Source organism: Enhydra lutris, unplaced genomic scaffold (genome assembly GCF_002288905.1).
Source record: "Enhydra lutris kenyoni isolate GAN:26980312 unplaced genomic scaffold, ASM228890v2 scaffoldscaffold72, whole genome shotgun sequence".
Lineage (NCBI taxonomy): Eukaryota > Metazoa > Chordata > Mammalia > Carnivora > Mustelidae > Enhydra > Enhydra lutris.
The window spans coordinates 6,242,974-6,262,923 of record NW_019154156.1 but is presented as its reverse complement, the minus strand read 5'-3'; positions in this window follow the sequence as shown (position 1 = coordinate 6,262,923).

Genomic DNA, 19,950 nt, shown 5'->3' with positions numbered 1-19,950 from the left:
ATCCTAAATGCCACTTTGAAGTAATTACTCTCCTCTATTTTTGTTTAAACATCCAAATGCTTGTATTTTTAAGCAGCAGTTCCAGAGGACGTTGGCTCCTGGATGTTAAGAGGTTCAGAAGGAACATATGGTGGTGTGCTTTCAGAATCTTAGTAATGAAATCACTATTATTACTTCCCTCTCTGCCTGCTATCTTCAGCTCACCATGAAGTCAATTTTATTATTTCTGCTGAACAGCTTCTTCCAAGCCATTATGGCTCATTCAGACCCTCAACGATGGTAAGGACACAAGAAGAATTAGAAACAATTAGAGGTGAAGAAAATGAGAAGTCTGTTTAAATACACCAATAGTCACACGATACCAAAGTGGTGACTAGCCTTTCCGAAGAAGCAAACTTTATTGTTTTACTTTACTTTACTTCTTAAAGTGTCTTCTTTCAGGTATTATTTTGATATTCTGGCATCTTTCTTTTCAGGGAGAAGAAAAGAATACTATATGGAACCTTGTAACTTATAATTTCCATTCACCACTAAGACAATTGAATTTAAAGCTGTGTTATTACTTTTCATTTTGTTGCTGTTACTCTTGTGATTGATGATTGGATAGCCTTAAAATCACACCTGATAGGCAGACCCATATGGAAGAAAAAATGGCTCAAAAGTTCTAAGTCTGAGTGGTAAACACTAGGAATTCCAAATCAGGAGATTGGAGGGGAATGGAGGGACTTCAAATGAGCTCTAAGTTATCTGTTTTTCTCCCCCTTAGGAGAAAGAGGCAATCTAAATCATGAAAAGAATGGCAGTTACATGTTATTATTTTGTGCCAGTAATGGAATAGAATTTGGCCAAGTAAGGAAAATTGTGGCCACTTATGTTTCATTTCCGCAAAAGGAAAGACAGCATTCCCGGGGCATGGATTGCAGAAAAGTAGTTCCTTGTAACAATAATAGGTGTTATAAGAAAAAAAGTAAAAGGTAAGATAATTTTTATAAAGGTTTAAGCAAAGTTAAATGAGCCTTTTTGGAAGAGGACCTCTTGGAGTTTTTAATACACTAACGTGCATTCTGATAATGAAAATTTATCTTACTTTTTTGTGGAAAAAGTTTTAGGACCTCCAAACACTTTAGAACTCATAGCAAAAGATACTTCACTTTTGTATAAGAAATGGTTTCACCCTATCTCATGAAATAAAGGTGTTATGCCTTTGGTATTATTTTAAAAAATTACTTTGGCTGTTAGCATACAACTTTTTCTTTCTTTCTTTTTTTTTTTTTTTTTCATGTTTCCCTCAGTATCTTGAGGGACTGTATCTCATTCAAATTTGGAGGGCAGAATATAGGGCAGCTGGTTGGTGCTTTATTTAGCTGATCTCACCAAAAACTTTACTGTATCTACAAACAGAGTTTATAAATATCTAAAAGGTTGCTATGGTCTTTTGCTAACAATGGGCCCTGAGGGAAGGACAAGAAATAATTAAGGCAGGAGGTTTAGGAAAAATCATTTTAAAAGGCAGATTGGTTTACTGAAGAACCATGTGTACTCTGAGTATGAGAGGTTTGTCCTTCAATTTAACTTACTTTTACTGAGATCTCACAAGTGACCATATATTATATTTTTATTTTTTATTTTTTTCATACACTGTACTTTTTATAAAGATTTTGTTTATTTATTTATTTGACAGACAGAGATCACAAGTAGGCAGAGAGGCAGGCAGAGAGAGAGGAGGAAGCAGGCTCCCTGCGGAGCAGAGAGCCCGATGCAGGGCTCGATCCCAGGACCCTGGGATTATGACCTGAGCTGAAGGCAGAGGCTTTAACCCACTGAGCCACGCAGGCGCCCCCCCATACAGTGTATTTTTTGATGCGAGTTTTCTATTGGGTGGTATGCTTAAACAGAAATATAGGATGAGTGGCAGCTGTTTCAAATCTGTGAGCAGGGGGACCGACATTCTCATAGAAGTTCCTACCAATAAGTTGGAACGCCAGTCATGCCAAACACAGAAATCATTCTGGCAAAATAAATGAGAAGACTTGTTTTTGAGGACCATTTCTCTTAGAACTTCATGAAAAATATATCTCATTTTTTCAGCTTTCAAGGAGATGATATGAATATTATAAAAGTCGTTATGATTTCAGAAGTTGATCCATTCCCAAGTAGTAACCAAATTTCCCAAAGAAATAGCCTCAGAGTAAACATCTCTTGTTGCTCCATATATTACACAAAGCATCTTCAGAAACTCTTAAAATTTGATACCAAGGTCCTTGATGGAACAGCCATGCGTAGTGTTCAAATCAGTTTGGTAGAGTGAAAGCCTAAGGAATAATCATATCTTGCGATCCAGAACTCCTGGGCATGAGCATTTGGATAATACAGTCTTCTTTTTTCTTCCAGGGTAGTTTATTGCTTTTAATGTATTTTGGAAAGTACGTGAAGTAAACCATTTCTAAAATTTACTAAACTTCTTTCATACTACATGCATTTGAGAAGAAAGACATTCAGCATTCTTCTCTGTTTTTCTTGTGCTTGAGGTTGATTTCAGAGGCCCTTTCAGAGTCTTTACTGTCAACAGACAGATCTGCTCAGCATCTTATACTCATAAAATATTCATATCATCAATATCTACCGAGCAACTTTATATGGTCAATGGCTTCTAATTTGTCACTGGCTTTCCAATACTGGTCATATTATTACTCCATCTCAACCAGACTTACTAGGCACCTGTTTTTATGTCTGCCCAGTTTTTGTCCATGGCTATTCTTTGATGGTCTAGAGAGATCATGACCTGAGCCAAAGCATCTGACTGAGCAACCTAGGTGCCCCCAGGCTAATCCCTTTAAGAATGGAATAGAATTTGGCCAAGTAAGGGAAATTGTGGCCACTTATGTTTCATTTCCACAAAAGGAAAGACAGCGTTCCCTGGGAGTTGGATTGCAGAAAAATAGTTCTGAATGAACACCATTTTAGCTCAACAATTTATGGTCATCAAACATGTGAGAAACAATTCAGGCCTTTGGATGATTCTGTAGTAAACCATTCTTTCCAAGCATAAATGTAAGCGAATTACAAAACTATATCATGGACTTACTAAATGAAATAGTGGTAAAACATAACAACCAAAAATCAGGCTCAGAGTTTCAGAGTGTCAGAGCTACAAGGCAAGTTAGATATTATGTAAATCAACTATCATTTTGCAGCAAGAAAACGGAGTCTTTCTGAGACTGAATGACTAGCAAAAGTTATACAGTTAGTTGCAGAGGTCTCTTATTTCCCAATCTCATGAATTTTCTGTATATCATTTGACTTGCTATAGTTTATTTGCAATAAAATTATGCTACTGGGGCACCTGGTCAGCTCTGTTGGTTAGGCTTCTGACTCTTGATTTTGGGTCGGGTCATGATCTCAGAATCGTGAGATTGAGCCCATCATCAAGCTCCCTACTCAGCAGGATGTCTTTTTGAGAATTTCTCCCTCATTCTCCCTCTGCCCCTTACCCCACTTGAGTGGGTGCTCTCTCTCTCTCTCAAGTAAATAAATAAATCTTTAAGGGTGGCGGGGTTATGGACATTGGGGAGGGTGTGTACTATGGTGAGTGCTGTGAAGTGTGTAAACCTGGCGATTCACGACCTGGACCCCTGGGGCTAATAACACATTACATGTTTATAAAAAAATTTAAAAAAAATTATTAAAAAATAAAAATAAATAAATAGAAATAAAACTATCTATGATTCTCTACCCCACCCTCAAATTCCTAGAAATACTCAATAACTCAAAATTATTCCATTTCTTAATTAGTACTATACCATACGGGCTGTTAGAGAAGCTTAAAGGGATTAGCCTGGGGGCACCTGGGTTACTCAGGTGCCTTTGGCTCAGGTCATGATCCCGGCTAGGGTCCTGAGATTGAGCCCTGCTCCTTGGCAGGGAGTCTGCTTCTCTCTCTCTCTCTCTCTGCCCCTTCCCCCTACTTGTGCACTTTCTCTCTTCTCTCAAGTAAATAAATAAAATCTTAAAAAAAAAAAAAAGAGGATCAGCCTATACAAAGTTATGCCACACAAGAATAGTGTTTTGTTATGAATCATCCTAAGAGTTCTTCTTATTCTCCCTTTATATTCTGGCCAATAGAATCCTGAAAAAAGTGTGGACTCACTTAAGTTCAGTGTAGTTGGGTTTTCAAGACTTAAGTGAATTGAAAAAGGACTAAAAGTAGGGACACCTGGGTGGCTCATTAGTTAATTGTCCAACTCTTGATTTCGGCTCAGGTCATGATCTCAGGGTAGTTATTTGGAGCCCCTCACCCCCTACCCTCTATTTTTTTCTCTAAAAAAAATAAAATAAAGAAAAAGGGCTAAAGTAATATTGTGGAATATTCTATTGTTAACATATATAATATATATAATAGCTATAGATAATGTATAAAAAATATATATCTATATATATATACACATAATATATGGGCCTAGCACGCTTCTGCTGCGCCACTTTGCTATATATACATAATATATCACTGGCATGATATATCACCATCAATCCCACTTCATCAGAGAAGGTGAAATACTGCCCTAGGAATAGGGGAATGTATCTCCAAGTTTGAGTCAAAGTCATCTCCTTTATCTCTCATGCTGATTCTCTAATATTCATAGATTTCCTTCTAACACCATATATTTTGAGTCTCACTGAGTCACAGCATTAGATACCAGATTCACCATCATTCCCATGCTCAATAAAGATTTAATGGGTGCCCATATATGCTGAAATTGGACCAGGCAAAGGACATAATATGGTGAAGGCATCAGACATGGTCCTTACTCTCATAGCACACACTTTCTAGCGACTATCCTTTTCTGATATACAGACTGTAGAGAAGTACTGAGTTTTATACTGATAGTTGCTCAAGTTTTGGTTATCACCAACTCTTTTTTTTGTTGTTTCAACTATTTTTATTCTTATTTCACACTGTACAAACACATTTAATATTGAAATACTGGAGGTTTACTCTTTCCTTGAGGAAATGTGTTCTTATAATTTTTTATTACCAAATCATTCATTTACTAGATTACTGAAATGAATAGGGCTTTACAGATCTTCCTGACCTTCAGCAGGAAGAGAATAACTCAAGCTCTGTGCACCTTGACCCATATTCTTCCCTACTCCATGTAAGTCTTTTATATTATGGTTATCTTCTGTTTCCTAATATTATGTGTCTTCTTGATTGCAGATGAATGTTAGAGTCAAGTACTTATTAACTTTTTATTTAAAAATATTTTTCTATGTGTCACTGGTATCTACACATAGTCAATACCCAGTCTAACCCATCACTCACCAAAAAAAAAAACAATTAAAGAACACATTCAATAAAGACGTCTTTGAGAGTCTGTGATTTGAGAATAACATTGAACCAAACTGAAGGTTTGTCTCTAAATGTGGAATGGAATAAGTTTTCTTATAGAGACTGCTATGAATGTTCTTTTGGTTTCTCAGGGTGTCTCATTAATGTTATCTATTAAGCATATTTCACGTTAAACAGGGCAATAGGAATAGCACAAGCAGACCCTAAAATACCACCAGTATGTTTACTTTAAAACAAAGTCTGTAAAAGCCCAGAGGTACCATTTTTGTATAATGGTGGTCTGGGGACAAACCTCCTCCATCTTGGAGCTTTCATAACTAATACAAGCAAACAAGACATTTCCATCTATCATGCAAATGAGTGCTAAACTTGTTCATGCATGTTCATAATTTAAAATTTTATATAAATTTATGTGCAAATTAGTGTGGCCCTTAGGTCTCTGGCAAGTTGCCATGGTAGCCATTGGAAGTATAGAACTTGCACAGCTCAAAATTTATAGGCTTTTCCTTGAGGTCTGCTTCATTGACTTCTGCTTTTTTGTGGTCTGCTGGGGATTTGATGCCTGATTCTAAAATGTATGTTTATGATCTTATCTCTCCACTTGGGACACTCAGTGAATGAGTTGACAAAAACAAGTGAATTAAGTGTATATTTTGGAAGAAATATTGTTAGCTCATTTTTCAATTTCAAGACTTTCTGTTAAGTTCATTGAAAACCTTCACTTGCTAGTATTTATGTAAACAGAATAGTAAAGTGTTGGACAAGTTCTTTTGTTTTTAGCTGCCTCCTATTAAAAGTTACCTTTCAAAATGGTTGATCTTGTGAATATAAAATTGGCCCTCACTTATTCAAAGGTCATTTACCTGCTAAACTGCTAGCTGGTTTCCAAGTATCTGAAAGAAGGCCTATGAAAACATTCCAAATTGATTTTGCAGTCTGTGTGCCAAAGGTCAGGTACTACAACCATAAAAGAGACTCTCTGACAATTAATGAAAGTACAACCATTGTACTCATGCTTTGTCCTTAATTCTATTGTATTTAATTAGTTTGTTTCCTGGTCTGCACCAGTTTGCATACAGCAAGTCCAAAGAAGCAATTGTAGGTCTCCCTGACTCTAGGAAGCTGTAACATTTGACAATCCAATTATACATTGGGAGAGGGAGAATGAAAACCAAAACCAAACCAAAACAAAACAAAATAAAACAAAAACCTGGCTTACCAGTGTCAAACTGAGGGCATTTGTTATGTGGTTAAAAGCTCAACTCACTTTAACAGCCAATGAGGTTATCATGGCCTTACTGCACAGCAAAGAGGTGGATTAATTCATTCAATAAACCTTTGTTAAGAACTTAATACATAGCTGGGGTTGGGAAAGCAAAGACAAGTAGAGGGTAGTTCATGTCCTTGAAAATACCAAAGTTCAGCTGGGAAAGCAGAAACATAAGCCATTACGATAGGAAAAGACAGTGCAATAGAAAGACAGAGAAGGGAAAAATTATTTGTCTTGAAGGAATAGATAAGTAATATTCAAAGCTGGACTTAAAAACCAATCAAGGGCTTTCCAATCTAATAATGGAGGAATGGCTATAATAGAAAGAAATGACAGTATATCCACAGGTATAGAGTAGTGGAAAAGCATGTGTATGGCAGGCAGAATTCTAATTTGGCCCCCAAGATTCCCACCCCTGCTGAACACGCCCTCTATAATCTCTTCTTGAGTGTGAGCAGAACATGCCAGTGAATATAAGGGGATATCACTCACAGGATTATGTTGTATCAACTGTCCAAGGAGATTATATACATGGAATTAAGGTTTCTAATCAGTTGACTTTGGGTTAATCAAAAATGGAGATTCTCTTGCGTGGATCTAACTTAATCCAATGAGCCCTTAAAAGAAGTGAAGAGATTCAAAGAGAGAAATTCTCCTGCTGGCCTTGAAGGAGCAAACCTCCCTGTTTTGGATAGGGCCTATGTAGGGATCTGAGAGTTATCTCTAGGTGTTGAGGGTAGCCCTTAAAGTGGGCCCTACAACAACTAGTAATAAAACAGCTACCTCAGTCATATGGCTACAAGTAAATAAATTCTACACACAGTCTGAAAAAGTTTGGAAATGGATCTCTCCTAGGTAAATGTAAAACTTCTATATGAGGATACAGGTGTCTGATACCTTGATTTCACCTTAGTGGGACACTGGATGGAGAACCCAACTAAAATGTGCCAGAATTCTGATTTACAGGAACTGTGAGATAATAAACTTAAGTCTTTTAAACTGCTACATTTCTGGTAATTCATTCTACACACACCAATAAAAAAAAAAAGTAATGAATACAGCATTTGAGGGGAATAGAAGTTTAAGATTTCTAGATTGTGAGGTTGATAAACTAGACAGCAGGAAAAATGTAGACAAGGGAAAAACTAATTAGGTGTCTGATACATAATGAAAGGAAGTTTGAATTTATCCTGCCGGTCATGGGGAGTCTTTAAAAGTAGATAGTGTAAAGGGTGCCAAGACCAGATTTGTGTTTTAGAAAGTTAATGCTGGCCCAAACAGTAAAGATAGATTGAACAGAAGAGATGATAGAAGAATGGACTCAGACTATACTGAAATAATCTTAATAAGTGGTTATGTAAGTTTATTAAAAGGCAATGACAGTAGTGAATAAGTAAAAGAAGATTAGAAAAATAGTTAAAAGGTAAGACTGACATGATGACCAGCATGAGATCAACATGAAAGAGAAAAATTAAAGGAGAATGATTGCAGACTTCCTGTCCCAATGACATGAGAATAAGGAAAGAAAAACAATTAGAGAGAAAGGTTATTTTGGATTTTGAAAATGTCATGGTTTAGTTGCCTAGAGGATTTCCAAGTCATTAAGAGGAAGTACTCCCAGTCAGTTAAAAATATAGTTCTGGACCCTAGAACAAGGTAGAGGCTGGTGATTTATCTGGGAAATTATCAGTATAGTTGAAGGCATGGGAATACATGAGATCATTCAAGAAGAATATGAACTCTGGAAAGATGACGGCAGATTAAACTAGGGAGCATCAACATTTGAGTGGAGGTAGAGTAAGAGGAGCTGAAGAGGAAAATAAGGAATTATTATATTAGGAGTAACATCTGAAGAAAATGGTATCATAGAAGTTAAGGAGGAGAATTTTTCAAAGAAATGAAGACTGAACATTGCCAAATGTCAAAGGACTAATAGAGCATTAAGGATAAGCCTCTGGATTTAACAATAGGGAAGACCTTGTTGGCTTTAATCAGAGCAAGTTGTCCTTAATAAGAGGGTTTCAAAGGAATGGAGGGTGTTGGAACCATACTGTGGTAGATTTTAGTAATAAATGGTAAGCAAGACATTGGACTACAAGGAACATCTTTAAAGTAGCTGGGCAGCAACAGAAGGAAATTAAAGGAAAAGGACCCAATCAAAAAAGTACAAGGACAACTCATAGAGTTGGAGAAAATCTTTGCAAACTATATGTCCAATAAGGGACTTGCCAGATTTATACATAAAATATATAAAGAACCCTTACAACTCAATAGTAAAAAGACAACCCAGTTTAAAGTGGGTAAAGGATCTGCATAGGCATTTCTCCAAAGAAGATACATAAATGGCCAATAAGCACAGGAAAAGAGGCTTGACATCATTAGTCATCAGAGAAATGTAAATGAAAATCATAATGACATACCACTTTACACCCATTAGAATAGCTGGATCAAAAAGTCAGATAACAATATTTAACAAGGATGTGGAGAAAATGGAACTCTCATATACTGCTGGAAGGGAGACAAAATGATGCAGCCACTTTGGAAAACAGTCTGGTAGTTCCTTAAATGATAAAATATAGAAATTTCCATATGACCCAATAATTTCCTTCCTAGGTATATATTCCAGAGAAATAAAAACATATGTCCACACAAAAACTTGTGCACAGATGTTTATGACAGCCTTCTTCAAAAAAGCCAAAGGTAGAGACAACCCAAAATGTCTATCAACAGGCAAGTAGACTAAAGTCCTTGGAATATCCATTTATACGTTGGAGCGTTACTTGGCCAGAAAAAAGAACGAAGTACTGATATATACACAACGTTGTAGATGTACCTTGAAAACATTATGCTAAGTGAGAGAAGCCAGTCACAAAAGACTTTGTAGTATATGATTCTACCCATATGAAATTCTGAAAGAGGGGAGTCTAGAGATGGAAAGTAGAGAAGTATTGCTTTGGGCTGGGGGGAGGTGGGAGTGGTAGCAAAGGATGGGGAGGATGATAGCTAAAGGGTACGAGTCTTCTAAAGTTGATGATGGCAATGGTTGCATATACCTGTGAATACGCTACAACCATTAATTGTACACTTTAAATGGGTGACTTATACGGTACCTGGGTTATATCTCAATAAAGCTGTTTAAAGAAAAGAAAGTGAAAGGAGTAATTCAAGGTAGATAGGGTCAAAAAGAATGTTTCTTTTAGCTCATGAGAAATTCCAGTATATTTGCACTCTGGAGGAAGGAGTTGGTGGCTATTCATAGTGATTGATGTTCATGATGATAACTCTGAATCATCAGAAAAGGTCAAATCCTGTTCAATATGTAATATCTTTTACAAAGAGTTCCAGCAAAAATATCGAAAAGAAATTTCCTCCTTTGAACACTAAACTTACTTTCTCTTATTGGAAAATTAATTTGTGAAGAACATGCATTCCCTCGTTGACGGTGGACAAATGAGGTGTTACTCTAACTAGAGGAATCATGGTTACCAAAAAAGTGTCTTTTAAAAGATTATTTTTTGTTTCTGAAGTTTCAAACCAATCTTGGGGCTATGACAAAAGAAAAGGAAAAATATACCACATCTCATGATTCCCATACGACTGTTAATCAGATCTGTATTGACCTTTAACTGTCTGGCTCATAAGCAATGAAGGAAATACGGTCAGGAGTCAGGCTTTGTACTTGTCACACTGCTCTGGAGTAAGAAAGGAATGCCACCGTAACTCAGCTATCCAGCAGACAACCAGAGTAACTTCTAGTACTCCCCGTGTTTCAGCCAAAGTGGTGTGTTTCTCTTTCGAAATTGTGTTCCGCAATATTATTGCTTTTACTTATTTTTTTTTTTTTACAGAGTACTTCATTACTCTTTGACGTCTGCTGTTATAGGATATTGCCTAGCTGTGAAAAACAGATTGTTATTAAAGACTTGCTGGCAAAACCCCAGAGGATCTGTGTGGATTTATTTGTTTTAAAATGTATTAAAATTCTCTGGATACAGATGAATTTCGCTTGCTCAATATTTTTTTTTATTGTTTCACCTGCTATTGAGTAGAAATTGCAAGTGGGAAGGTTTTTGTTTTGTTTTGTTTAAGTTACCAAGTTCTATCAGGATTGTTTGAACCTAAATATTTTTTACTGGAATGATCCACTTTCAAACAACCTACCACCCTTAAGAGGGGGTTACTCATAAACACAAGGTGTCCAGATGTCTTGAATAGGGAGCAAGTATTCATCATTTTTAAGAAAGGGTGAGAGCACTTTGGAACTTGGCAGGAGCTCAGCCCCATTAAGAAGAAGACACTCCCCATTTCTCCATTGATGACCAAGGAAATGGTCTGCTGGATTCTGAGTGTGAGAAAAGGCGGCGGAGAGCTACTATTGATGGAATAAGCCAGGCAAAACAACTTGCCCGGTGCTGGGAGGGTGAGCCAGATCAGAGCGTCCTGTGAAAGCAAGTCCGAGAGGGATGGAGATTCGTTTCTGGGAAGGACATAATGAGAACAAACTGCATAATAAATAATAGCTTGTTTTTCTTTTGACTTGGATTTGAGCTTTGATATAGAGATCAAGTGGTTTAAATAAAAGTGATGAGTTTCCATTTTGTATTTATTCAGTATAGAAGGCATCAGAGAGAAAAAAAGATTCTTAGGGCTTTTCTGTAATTTTATGTCAAGTACGAAAATGAGATGTCTGAAACCATACTCAGTACCGAACCATATACATATATATACCATGTCCCATACTCACGTACTTATGATAAAGTGTAATTTATCAATTAGGGAGGTAAGAGATGAACGACAATAATAATAAGATAGAACAATTATAAAAGTAGACTATAATGAAAATTCCGTGAATGTCTCTCTCTCTCTTTCTCAAAATATCTTCTTGCATGGTATTCACCCTTCCTCTTGCAATGATGATTGATGAAAAAAAGTCTACATGATGAGATGAAGTCAGGTGAAAGACGTGGATGCTGTGATGTAGTGTTAGGTTACTTTTGACCTTCTAACAACATATTAGAAGGAGGATCATTAGCTTCCAGACCACAGTTGAGCAAGGATAAAGGAACCCGTGGAAAGTAAAACCACAGATAAGGGGGGACTACTCCTTCCTTTCTATCCTGAGACCAGAAACTCCAAATAAGCTCCTTCTTGTGTCTTCAGGAGTCAGAACAGTGAGTAAGGACTAAAAGAGGCCTGATCTAGAAACAATATTGTTTTCCAAAGGCACAGATCCACTGGCATCTATATGCTGTCAGTATATTCACGAGAATGGAAAAGACATAGACTTTGGCCTCCAAAAACCTTTATTTAAATTTCTGTGGCTCCATTTAGTAGCTGAGTGACCACTAGCCTCTTTAAGCCCGATTTGTCTTATTTTTACCTCTCTGTTTCCTAATCCATAAATTGGGGATAATAATACTATCTAACATTGTTTGGTTATCAACTGAGATATATGTAAAAGCCCTTTTATATGTTGTAAAACATAATACTTATGTTAATTGGAAAATATCCTTGAATATTTTTCATCTGACCTTACAAAGCCAGGATTTGTACATAGAGCTATGTGACTCCAAAGTTTTTTTCCTAAAATTGCCTTGTTAGTCAACTATAAATTAGTAAATATTTATAAATAATATTTAACAATAATCTTTATAAATATTTTCAACATGTGAAGTTTTTCTTTTTTCTTAAAAAAATTTTTTATTCATTTATTTGACAGACAGATCACAAGTAGGCAGAGAGGCAGGTAGAGAGAGAGAGAGAGGAAGCAGGCTCTCCACCGAGCAGAGAGCCAGACGCGGGCCTCAATCCCAGGACCCTGAGATCATGACCTGAGCCAAAGGCAGAGGCTTAACCCACTGAGCCACCCAGGCACCCGTAAAGTGTTTTTCTTTAAGAGATACTCAGAAGGCATCAGACATAGATATTGCTTTCAAGGAGCAAATAGTTTATTATGAAAAACAAAACATGGATACAAATATTTACCCTCATGAGTTAGAAAATGAGTCTTAAGGGATTTCATTCAACTAATTCATAATTACCTATTGAGCATTTATAATATGACAGGTATTGTGCTAGACCTGGGGACCAGAATGATAAGCAAAAATAGACATGATTCCTGCCCTTTTGGTGCTTATTGTCTTGAATGAGAAATAAGGTTGAATAAATGAAAAATCAAAGCATTTATAAAGGCTTCAAAGTAGAGATTCTTATAAAGTGCAAGATGATTTAGAGAGAAAAACTACTTCCAATGGCGTAGAGGAGTGCTTAAAAAAAGAGTTCATTGTAACTCAGTTTTTGAAGACAGAGAGGATTTGGATGTACTAAATAAGAGGGAAAGTTGTCTCAGAGAGAGGAACAGACAGGGTGAACGGAGGAACAAGGATAATGAAGGTGTGAGTATTCCAAAGTGTTTGGAGGAACTGAAAATAAATCAATTTTCTTAATATAAGGGAAAATGGTTAAAAAAAAAATTGCCAGGGGTGTTGAAGCCGTACCATGAGAGTTTTGAATGCCAGGTTAAAGAGTTCAGATGTTATTCTGTGATCCACAAAGAATCTCTGGAGGTTTATGAACAGTAGGGATGTGAATGGGTTTGTATTCCATAAAATAATCTCAGAACAGAAGAACAGATGCCATTTAAGAGGCTCCTTCAGCAATGAGCTACTTGAGGACCGAGACAAAGAAGGCCCATATTAGACAGTTAGCCATGAGAATCCAAAGGGTCCTACTGTCAAAATATTGACACAACTTGATTGGGAAAGACAAGGACAATAAAAAATTATTAATAAATATGTGGAAAATTTAAAAAAAATCAGCTGCAAATTGGCATAACATTTTTTTCCTCAATGGAACTCTTATACTAGTGTTGCATGTATGTTAACGTAAAACTTTCCGACTTGAATTTATCTATAAAGGAAGGTGGATAATAATCACTGAGATGGAACAGTCATAATAAATGCTTTATTCAATAAAGCCAATCAATAGATTGGTGCCCTTTGTAGGAATTACATGACCTAGAGTCACCTATTCAAGTAGAAAACGTCAGCGCTCGAAGGAAGCTTAGTGACCAGAACGAACACTGGGTTTTACAAGCGAGGAAGCTGAAGTCCACAGAGATTAAAGGACTCAAGTGAGGCCAAACAACTAATAAGAGACAGAGTCCAGATGTCCTCTTCCCAGGCCAGGGCTTTTTTCACCACTTCATGGAGCTCTTACTTTTTAACACTGATGTTTATTTAGGAAAACGATATTCTCCTTGCAGCTGGGCTTGTCCAACCCATAATGGTTGCACAGTGTTTCAGAGAGTCAGTGAAGGAGAGATCCCTTCTTACTTTGGATGAGAACAGTTGGGTGTAGGCTAATACAGCCGGGCTCGTGCCAGATTCTCTGTTATGCCCATCCTAGGATTCTGTCCCGTGTCTGAGAAAATTAAGTAACTGATGGGAAAAGCCACAGAGAACGGAGAAGCTGCTCAGGAAAGATCTCATTCCAAGGCAAAAAGAAGCCAACAGGCACTGACTTGGATAGAGCTACATAAACCAGGTCTGGGAGAGAGCATTGCCAGGGGCATTGTCACTGTTGACTTCCATTTGAGTCGCCAGGTAAAGGGACCATACCAAAAAGCCAAGAAAATGTAAAAAGTGATTTCTTCCCCGTCTCCGTGAGATATTGAGAATGCAAGGTGAAAATGGCAGGGATGTAAGCAAAAGAGGCATAGGCAGCGTCCATGACAGTCGGTTGCCAGCTGTGGCAGCCGAAGTACATGTTGTGTTGACCAGATCAACAACGTTTACTTGCAGACAACAGCTGTCTTGATTTTAGGCATTGATATCATCAACGCAGGTAGCAGCAACAGCAAATATGCCTTTACTTGGCATTTAGTAGCTCACTTGTCACTTTTACGTTGGGAACATGCTGGGAAAGAAGTGGATATGAATTTGGAAGTACCAAAGGTATTTGTGGGAATCATCTAGGGAACTCCTAGAATTCCTAACGTGGAAATTCAGAAGGTTGAAATTCCTATAGTATGAAGTGGAGTGAACAGGAAAATTCTCGTATTTACCTAACATTTCTTCTAGAGGTAAAAAAATAAAACAAAATTTAATCTATTTTTATTAATATTATGGTTGTTATTTTGAAATAGTCTTAGGATCTGAGACATTGTTGGGGGCTTGGTGGGTTTATATTTCTGAGTAATCATGGGTTCTGTAGAAATCGACCTCTGAAGAGTTGACCCTTTGTATCATGAAATCTACTGGTGAGTTTTGTGGAAAAAGTAAAAGGAGTTGAATTGCCTATTTTTCTTTTGCTTAGATCTCAAACAAGCTTTTGTTCCATGTGTTGACCCATAGAAAGAGCACAAGAGTTAGGGACCTGACTTTTAGTCTTATTGCGCAATAGGAACTTATGAAACTTATTTACTTTTTCTGTCTGACAGTTTTAGCTTTAAAAATAGAGATCTTTCTGGAATATGGGGGAAATTTTGTTCAGTAAAATAGGATTTGTTTTAAATTGTATTCAACTACAGGAAATCTGTCTTTCCATGGGATTATTTCATAGCCTTTGCAGTAGTGTTTTCCAAACTGTTCTTTTTTTTTTTTTTAAGATTTTATTTATTTATTTATTTGACAGACAGAGATCACAAGTAGGCAGAGAGGCAGGCAGAGAGAGAAAGTGAGAAGGAGGCTCCCGCTGAGCAGAGAGCCCAATGTGGGGCTTGATCCCAGGACCCTGAGATCATGACCTGAGCCAAAGGCAGAGGCTTACCTTACTGAGCCACCCAGGTGCCCCAAACTGTGTTCTTGATAATACTAATAAAATATTCCTTCATTAAATCAATAGGCAAATGCTTGATTAAACCAAATTAAATAAATCTTATTACTGAGGTACTTCTCTGAAACTTTAAAATACCCTTTGTCAGTATCCAAAAAGGGGATGTATTAAATAGAATTTCTCATTTAAGTAAAGTGTTTCAGAGGATGCAAATGTGGGAAAATCCGTGCATAGTGTTATTTGGATTTTTGAAACATGCTAATGGACAATTTGATTAGGCTCCTTTTTCCTTTCTTTTCAAAAAATATTTTATATATTTATTTGTCAGAGAGTGAGTGAGCACAAGCAAGGGGAGTGGCAGGCAGAGGGGGAAGGAGACTCCCTGCCGAGCAAAGAGCCTGATGTGGGACTTGATTCCAGGACTTTGGGATCATGACCTGGGCTGAAGGTAGACACTTAACTGACTGAGCCACCCAGGCATCCCTCCTTTTTCTTTTGTCAAAGAAAAAAAAAAAAAAAGCATTTATTGTTCTGAATCATGCCTAATGATGAATATATTTGAATGATGAGAATTTTCAATGCCTTTTCTTATAATAGTGAATTGGAATATATTGGTATTTTTAAATTGTCATTAATTTTTCAAGAATTGACTCAAGAATTCAGGGGCAAGTGAAGGAAGAGAAGTGGTTTCTCTATCCATTTTGGCTGAACTGGGGTTGAGACTTAAGACAAGGCAACAAATAAATAAGGTACTCCTATCCACATTCCTGAGTTTTGAACTTTTGCATTACAGAGCCAAAGCATTTTGAGCTTCTTAGATACTGGTAATTCATTACCATCTGTGGATGTGGAGACCTAAAACATGTCTACCATATATTGGGTAGATATCCTAACAGTCTCCTATAAAAGCACATGTAATGGCAGTGAGCTATGCTCTGGAAGCATCAATTTGTACAACATGACACTAGCCCCTCAGACACAGTTGATTGGTCCAGAATATGAACCCATGACTTAAGCTAAGCCAATGAGAATCCCTTCTCTAAAAATTTTGAAATAGAATGATAGGATTCTGGGCTTAGGTTTGGCTCGTCTTTTAATTACTACAATGAGCAGACACCTGTTCATGACCAATTGCACTGGAATGCAAGGAAAAGTTGTCTGCAGAGCATGCGAAGGATGAAGCTGACATCCAAGAGAGGAAGAGCTGAGGGGCAGGAAGACATCCCAACTCCCCAGTCCTTGGTTCTCTCTCCTCCTGAGAGCTGTGCATTTTTTTTTTTTTTTTAAATCTTGGGCACTACAAACCATATCTATATTCTATCATTATTCCTCTCAAAATAACCCGAGTTTGTTTCTATTTTTCCAAACTATGAGCAAATGATTTTGTTCAGTACAAAACAATGCAAAGGGTATGATACCATGCCAAATACTGACTGTATGGTTGATAAAACAGAAGGACCAGGGTGAGACAAAGTATAACATAGTAGGAAATGCATAGTCTTGGGAGACACACACTTGAGTTTGAATCCTGGCTCTTCCAATTGTAGGAACCCACTGATAGAGGGCAACATTACACTTTCGGAGCCTCATCTCATCTATAAAACGGGAATAGTAAAAATACTTCAAAGAGTTTGGATAAGGATCCAACAGATGACTGAAAAAGCACATGGTACATAATGAGAATTCAATGACGTTTATAACCATTATTAACCATTTTCTCAAGGAAATAACTTCAATCAACTTGTCACCCTCATAATTGTCAAAGATTGGAGGAAAGGAATGGGAAAGGTGGGAAAGGAAAACAGAAAAAGGGAGGAAAATCATCCAGACCAGGCCTGGGAAAGATGTCCTGCTGTGCCGAATGCCCCTGAAAATCACTGCAGTGCCGTTCTCTCTCAGAGCACTTAGCACACATTTACACCAAGGGGCCAAATCATCCCTGTCCGTTCGTTCTGTACACTAAACAAGCTGTCTTTAAGATTATTTGCATGACCACTCCTTCCTTCTTCGCAAGGACAAGATGCCCATGAATTACCCTGGAGTAAAATTGGCCTCATGGACAAATTGTCCTTCTGCAGACAAGGATCTCTGGAGCTAATGACGAATGCAGAAAAAGTCAAAGGTTCTCTTCTGCATGTTCGCTGTCCTAGGGAAGAAAAGTGCGTGGGTCCCACCCTCCAGTGCCCAGCCTTCCATGCTGCTCATTGAGAAGATTCAGCCACCCTCCCCTTGTCTTGGTCCATCCAGTGTTTGAAAAGCAAAGGCAACACTCTTAACATGAGTGTAAAAAATACCATTTTATTTTTGGCTTTTTCCTATCAGGAAAATGGACTATTGTCAGTATATGTCTTTCTTTCTTATAGGTCATTTTCAATGACTTTTCATATTGCCTCCTTGCTCCTTGTAGGATTAGATGTTCTGTTGGCAAAGGTAATTATGTAAATGAAAATATTTCTATTTCTGCAGGGGAAAAAAAAGACTTAAGTGAACCTGTTTGGGGGTAGTGCTTAACCTGGGGAATATTCTCTAGGTTAAAACAAGGAAAGGAAACCAGTCGGGGCTCAGAATTGGATAAGGCAAAGAGGCGTGTGAGGGAAAGGATAACTGTAGACTGACTTGAGTGGGCTCACTTCTCACTAATGGTAGCTGGCAAAGACTGCAGCCTAGAACATTCCTTTATTGAATTCTGCTGTTTTTCTGGGTTGGTACAAGAAATATGTCTTCTGCCTGCTGAGACACGACTCTTCTTCTGAGTAAGACATGCAGAGACTTTTTTTTGGAAATGCCACAGTTTATATCCCCTGGCTCGGTATTATTTCCTTTCATAAAAATAAAAATATGCCCCCAATCTTTGTTAAAATCATGAATTATTTTTTGATAAATATTTTAATGCAATCTCTCATCTTTCTTGACTCATTCCCTATAAATCTAGGGAAGTCAGTCTCAGGTGGTTTTCCTTGCTATGACTCTCACCTTAGCCTCCCTTTCATAGTTTAATTAGATCTGTCTGGATTTTTTTTTTTTTTTAATTCCCAAGGTCTTTTAAAGATGCCAATGAAGACTGGTCATTTATTCTGCTCTGGGTCTTTAAATTACTTCCTCAGCCCTGTAATTTTGAGTCGAATGGAATCCATTAGCACCTGTTAGCTATGTAGCAGCTTTATCAGTAACATGGGATTTAGTTCATAAGGTTTTGGGGGAAAAACAATAACATAATGGAATAAAGGAAATTCTCCTATCCCCAAAACTTATTTTTTGTATTAAATGGTAACCCTATGCTTCCCAACAGGCAGAAAAAAAAAAACCTCACATCATATGTAAAAGCAGGCTTTGGAAATGTTAATGTAATGATTGATTAACAAGTGACCTTGTTAACCAAGTTAATAAATTTGGGAATGAGTTCAAGAAGGTGAGGAAAAGGAATGTGTTCTGAAGAAATTGGGTTCATGAGAAGGATGGAGATGGGTAGAAAAGGTCTGGGCCTGCGGAGCAGCAGCTGAGGGAAATCTCTCTCAGACAGCAAGGGCTAAAATTTCTTAACTTCATCTTCCTATGGAGATTTCTTAAGTAATTGTCTCTTTCACTTATTTAAAATTATTTCCCTTTATGTTCTACTGGAACCATAGAAGGCAGAGCTCCTTCCCACTATCCAAATAAAGCAAGATAAAGGGGTTAAATACAAGTACCACAAGGCAGTCATTTGCATCCTTAAAGAAAGACAAAGCCCCTGGAGAAGACCATTCAGACAGGGAAAGAAGAAAGAACTATTATTTAGAACAACTAGAAGTCTGGAATTGGCTTGTTGTTGTTGTTGTTTCAGTTTTTGTAAGTCTAGTCAAAGATTGTAGTGTTTCACTTTTATAGAATGTACTCATTCATTCATTCCTCAAACTCACCAACTCCCAAATGGCTGAGATTGTGGTAGATGCTGGAGGTATAAAATAAATCAGACACATTTGCACATTTCCAGGATTTAGAAAACTTCAGTGGGAGATTTACATGTAAGCAATTTAAAACAGTAATCATATGGCAAAAATTCGTAATAGTAGTATAGAAAATTAAAAAGAAATTCAAAAGAAGTCACTACCAGTTCAGTTCAGAGATGTCAGTATCATTTTTCAGAGATGCCAACAGTTGAATTATAATTCGAGAGATAAACAGGAGTTGACCAGGTGGAAAGGGGAGGGTGCCTGCTCTGGTGAAGAGAAGGGCATAAAAGAAAGACAAGCACGTGAATGAGTTTCATGTGACAGGGCAAGGTTGTAGCTGAAGTGTGGAGGGAATGGGGATGTAAACGGAGGATGGTAAAGGGAGTTGAAGCATTGGTCAACACCAGATTGTGAATGGATTTTTCGGCTGTCTTCTGTAAGTTAAAAATTTTGGAAGCTATGTCTTATGCAACAGGATCTACTGTCTGATTTTATTTGTACATTTTGTAGCAGAGAAACATAAGAAAATGTGTCTTAAAGGGTTAACCCTTGTACGACATACAGAATGGATTACAGACAGGTTGGGAAGTGATAGAAGAAGACTAGTTTATTCTAATAATCTTAGATGA